Below are 6,496 nucleotides of genomic sequence, written 5' to 3' on the forward strand. Positions count from 1 at the left end.
GGGAAGGGGGAGGCAACAGGGGTTTGGTTTTCTTGTTTTTGTTTGTTTCTTTGTTTTTTGGAGGGGAATCTGGAAATGGAGAAGTTCGCATGTAAATAAAGAAAATATCTAAAATAAAAAAATAAAATTAAAAAAAAGGGATGTGCTCTAACATTGGGGTTTTGAGGTCATACAATTAAGCAAATTCAAATAAGTAAAGAAGTTAGGTTTTTTTGAGAAATGCTATCAGATAATCAAAAGTACTATAAAAGACACAATGATATTCTGGGCACTGTTCTAAGCACTCCACTGAATCTACTCATTTATCCCTTATTTCTACCATTTTATATAAGAAGTCAAGTCAAGAACCAACAGTCCTGCTAATTGCAAATAGTCATGCGAATAAAAAGCTAAGGCATCCTCCATATGCTAAACCCTTTCTTGTTGCCAGAGTAACTTTCCAAAGAGCTCAACAATATGTGATTTCAACTACAATATGCAAAAGATCACTTTTCTTTTCCAGCTGTATACTTGCTTCTAATGTTTTGTCAGTTTAGTTAGGAAAGGGGAGCAAGCATTTATTTATTCTTCCTGTAAACATTTCTTATAATTAGGTCTTTAAGCATTGAAAACAAACATTCTTTCCTCAATTATTTCCTGCCAAATTATATGTCTATGTCTTTGATATACATGTATATGTATATATACTTATATATATATATATGTGTGTGTATATATATACATATGCAATTATATGTATATATGTATATATATATGGATGTAAGTGTAGTATGTGCATTTACATGTACTGTATGCATGTAACATGTGGTTATTGCTTATACTAATGTGTCCACATACAGTGCATATAACAGTTTTCATCTGTAGTCTTGACTCCCTTGTCTGTTTTAGAGTATTTCATTCCATATAGCTAACTCACTTAGGTCTCTATATTTAATTTGAAAATTATTCTTTTCTTCCATATGTTTGGCTTTTATAGACTTTTCTGATATTGAAATGAAACATTAGAATAACATAAAGAATTATGAAAGATGCCATTGATCAAAACTTTAAATTTTACTTATAAATTAATATGTGGAGAATAAACATGAGAACTCAATTCAGTCAAGTTAGAACCAAATTATAGCATTCATTTTCCTTGAGAAAAGCCACTTTATATTTCTCATAAACATTTATTCATAGGTACTCAATATATGACAACTATAGTTTATTTATATTTTTTAATGGAATCTTATCTAAATTCTACATTTAAAAATAATATTTCAATGATTCTTAGGGTCTTTTGATTTTTTTAACAATGATCTAATTGCCCTTAATAGCACAGTGTCAACAGGAAGGTGCTAAAAGAGTAGATAGGTAAAAAAGGATTATGCATGATTAGAGAGCAAAGCATCTATCAGATGCTTCCAAAGGACAGAAGATGCCTCCTTTTGATGAAGGAATCAACAACCTGGACTGGACTGTGACTCTCCATCCTGTACTGACTTGTGTTTCTTACTCTATAGTTCATCCACGCTGTCAGAAGTGGAAATCCCTTTCAGATGGGGGAACTTTCTGCCCACTGAAACACTGCCTTCTTTCTCATTTCCTGGACAATTAGAGGAGTAAGGTACCACCAAACCACTGTATTCTTACTGTTCAGTCAAAGTCTATGCAACCCAGTCTGCAACCAGTCCACAACTTCTCAACTTGAGATGTCACGTGCAGATAAAACACATCTTCTAGCATTTCTTCTGTTTCTGTCTTGTGATTTGTACATATTTTCCCCTTCTGATCTCATACTGAATATGATTTGTCCCCAGCGCAACTTCTCCAAGATGATTATCTGTGTTTCTACACTTAGATCTGGGAGTCTGGGCTTTCTTGCTGTCATTGCTAAATCTGTTGCAGAATGCACTGTCTGAGGAGCTAGGATGCACAAATTACTTCTGTGTCTGAAGATAGGGAGAAAAAAAACCGTTCCATCAATTCTTGAATTAATTAAGAGATAACATTGATATAGGAATAGACTAGTGCCACAAATAATTATCACTTGAAATTACACAGTCAAAAAGGCCAATTAAGGAACCAAATATAGCTAATGAGAAAATTTAATTGATAATGTTTCAAGCTGATAGTCTGGTCCTGCATTTTCTATAGCTAAGTAACAATGACAACAACAGCAACAGCTCAGTCTAGGAGAGCAATGACCAGACTCTGCTTTTAGAGTAAGTGCCTCCGGATCCAGCAGGAATATTTGTTTTTAGCTACATGCACTCACTGACCTTTTTTATCAAATGCACATCTATTTAGTTTGATAATTAGTTTCTATCATGAATATAACTTGTCCTTCATTGTAAAATCTTTTAAGATGAAAATAAAATTGGTTTCAAGGTTTTAAACTGCCTGGCTTTGAAATAAATTAAAATTTACTCTAAGTTCCTGACTTTTCAATTTTTTCCCCTTCTTTTCAACAATATTGAAGACTGCATACTCTCTGTGTTCTGACTGATCTTCCTTAGGAGACCACTCAAATGCTATGGTGCACAGTCATTGAAAATTAAATACAAAACACAGCTGAGAACCCAGTCAGATTAACTGAGACCCTGTGACCCTTAAGGGAAATGGAAACACAAATTGATTAGGAATCAGAAAGAGTTTATGTAGAATGAAAGGTGTTTCCAGCATGGAGCTGTAGAAATGGTTGGATAGTTCAGAGGACTCCTTGCTGTTGTACCAATGGCAGGGGCCTGCTGCTGAGGCCTGGGTCTCTCTCTCTCTCCCCAGTGCTGACATATGGCTGCATGGTGCATTAGTTAAAAAGGAGGCAATGTATAAATGAGTTATTTTATTGTATGAAGGAGAAGGAGAAAATACGCTGGTTAAGTAAAGGGAAAGAAAGGAGAGGAAGGAGAGAGAGAAAGGAGAGGAAGAAAACAAGAAAAGAAAACAAAGAGCGAGAGAAGAGAGAGCAAGAGAGTGAGAGAGTGAGAGGGAGAGAGGGAAGAGCAAGAGAGTGAAAAGGGGACAAGCCACCCCTTATATTGTATGGGGCGTGGCATGTCTGGATTGTGGTCAGATGGATGACTGGGTGTAGAATCCAGCTAGAATGCTGGGAACTTGGGGCATTGTCTGCCTGATAGAGCACACATCTCCAGCAGGGGTAGCTGTGAGGGGTTTGAGCTGAAATCTGAGCCATTCCCTCCAGAGCTATCACTGAACTCCTACCCTCCCTTGTGAACAAATTTACTCTGCTCAGTGGGTGCTCTGGGGTTCTAAGGTGGCAGCTCTGCTTGACCCAGGCTGTCAGAACAGCCCACTGCCCCACACCTTGCTCTTACAGCTAGCCCAGGTTTCTTTTCTGGCACCCACATGGTGGCTCGCAACCAAATATAACCCTAACTGCAGGTGATCTAAAGTCCACCTCTGTCACTTAGGGCACTAGACACACAAGTGATGTACATATCTACAAGTAGGCAGACAGTCAAACCATCAAATAAAACTAAATAAATCTTTCTAAAATATAACTTCAACTATGAAGACACAGCATCTAAGGAAAGTGATGGATTTTATGAATCTTCACTAAGTTTTTAAAGTTAAAAATTCATACTGGTAAAGGAATTACATCAATTGTTTACATAGAGTTCAGATTGGGCCAGCCAAGGAAACAAGCTGTTTCTAAGCAAGGGGTCTTGTTATTCAGAAATGACCAATTAAGTAATTCTCAGAAAAGGAGAAAGGAAATTTTAAAAAAGCAAAGAAATTTTTTGGAAAGAAGGGAGGGACTTAGGGCAAGCTGAACTGGTAGTCCTTTATGGCACCCCAGGAATCTAATCTAACGAGAGCCACAGATTTATGACCATAGGTTAAGCTCAGCTCTGGATTGTGGGGTTTCAATCTTTGCTGGGAAATTGATACACAGCCTGTTCCATGTTAGTATGTTTATGTGCATTTGATGAGATAGATGATAGATAGATAGATGATAGATAGATAGATATAGATAGATAGATAGATAGATAGATAGATAGATAGATAGATAGATAGATAGATAGATAGAATAAGAAGCTAGAGAGAAGGGGAATAGAAAATGGAGGAAAAGAAAGAAAAAGATATAGAGGAGTAAGGGAGATGTTATTCTGAACAAAGTGACCATGGCCCAGGGACTGTGATTTGAGTTGTTCCACATGACATATTCTGATATAGATGTTAAATGAGCTTGATTGCCATAGAACAGAAGAAAGTTCTAAGAGACCTAATATCCCTAAAACATGGAACTGACTGTACAAACTCTGGAAAACTTTGATACTGGTCTCAGCTGTAGTCTGATGACATTATTAGTTTGGAGGTTATTGAAAGCTAGACTGTGTATCAAAAATATTATAGTTTCACCTGGTTATTGAAAGTATATTAGGTTACAGGAAGAAATTGGGCAATACATAAAAAACGTTAAGGAATATCTTAATTGTAAAATAGTTTTAGATCTGAATCTGCAATATTTCAGTTCTACAAAGCATTGAATTGTAATCATCCAATCAGTATTAGGAAGTGTTTTACAGGTGTGGCTTTGGGGTCTGGGAACTTCAGTTCACAACTGAGTCAAAAGTTGTCTTGGAGACAGACATAATGTAAACATGGTCAGTCATGAAATTCTAGTATTTTTGCATACCTAGATCTGCCTTTATCACTTTTGATTTTAATATTTCTAAACTTTAAGATAGTAGAATTATCAGATTGAGAAATTTTAAACACATACTGAGCTGAATGGCACATGGCTGCATCCTCAGAAGGGAGGTGAAGAGAGCAGACAGGAACAGTTCAGAGCTGTCTTGTGCTAGATAGCAAGTTTTAGACAGCCAGAGACACAAGGCAAAACCATGTCTCAAAACAGCAAAGGATAACAAAATTTCAAATGATATTTCATTATTCAATACAATGAAAATTAAAACAAATATTAGGTAATATGGAAAGAGGACAAAATATACACGAGTATTTGAAAAATATCAACGTCTATGTCAAAATATCAAAAATATTTTAAATATAATTCTTAAGAGCATACTATTAAAGAACAATAAGAAGTCTACAATCAATACAACAACCCAGAAGTGATAATTCAAAAGATGTCAAGAAAGCTTCACCAAAGAGGACAATATGTAAACTGTGAAGTTTGAACTTCTTATAAAGAACAGTAACTGTCAGTTGCTTAAAAAAAAAAAAAATCCCATAAGACTATAGGATATATTTATTGTCCTGTCAGAAGCAACTGCCAACCATGAATAGCAATGAAAACAAAAGCATCTTTCTAGCTTATTTTATAAGTAAACAAACTGGAGACTTTGCATTTTTTCTAATAAGACAGATGTCTGAAGGGATTAGGATTCTTATAAGCAAATAAGATGGAAATGGAGTTCTGAAATTCATAAATAAAATTCTGAATTTAATAAAATTCAATGATAAATTATATGATAAATTACATATATGACCAAACACATATCAATTGTGTGAGCCAAGAACAAAATCCTGATTGTTTTGTTAAAAATATTCAATTAAATTGTCAAGTAAATGGAAATAATTGAATGAAATGGTTAATTTAAAGTGATTTAAAGCCCTTATGAAGCACAAAAAGGGGCCAATATAATCATTAACCCTGAATTTGGATTAAGAACCATTTCTGACCTGTAAAGATAAGTAAGAATATGAAAAATAATAATTAAAAACACTTTAAAATTTTAATTTAGAATATGCCTTCTCCTAGGTCACCAGCACATTCAATTCTCATAAGTGTTTTTCACTTTCTTAATTAATGGTATCTATATCTATTAATCAGAGGGTTGTATAAAGTTTGGTGGTACAGTTAAATTCTAATCCATCAGTTATAGAATATGAGTAAGATAAAACCTCAGCTACTATTAAAATTACAGATTGAACTCTAAAAATTCATGCATGTGAGTTTTTTTCTGAAGCCATCCATAAATACAAAGCTGTTGTAGTTTATCAGGAAGATGCAACAATTTGAATTGTATATGCAACTTGAAAGTACAGAATCAAAAACAGGAGCAGGAAATTGCAGCTTCCAAAAAGAAAGGTATATTGTCCAATTAACTAGGAATTTTAATTCCCACCTATTAATTGAAAGATAAGAAAAACAAAACAAACAAAAGAAAAACAAAACCCAACTCACATATGAACTATACAGTTAACAGAGTTGGTCCACATACAGACACAGAGTATTGACTGGGATAGATGTTCACTTGAAAAGTATACGAAATATTTATGAATGTTGTGTGCACAGAAAGCCACAAACTCACTCTCAAAAGATTTGAATAAACTGGCATAAATGGAGATACTGACCCACTTAGACAATATACCAAGGAAGAAAATATAAGTTTTTTTCCTAATTATTAACTTAACGGCATTAAAATTTGGAGACTCCTAATAAACAAAAAAAGATGGACATCCTTCAAAGAAGACCTAATACCAATACTCCTCAAACTATTCAACAAAATAGAAACTGAAGGCACTC

Source organism: Mastomys coucha, unplaced genomic scaffold (assembly GCF_008632895.1).
Source record: "Mastomys coucha isolate ucsf_1 unplaced genomic scaffold, UCSF_Mcou_1 pScaffold18, whole genome shotgun sequence".
In the NCBI taxonomy this organism is placed as follows: domain Eukaryota; kingdom Metazoa; phylum Chordata; class Mammalia; order Rodentia; family Muridae; genus Mastomys; species Mastomys coucha.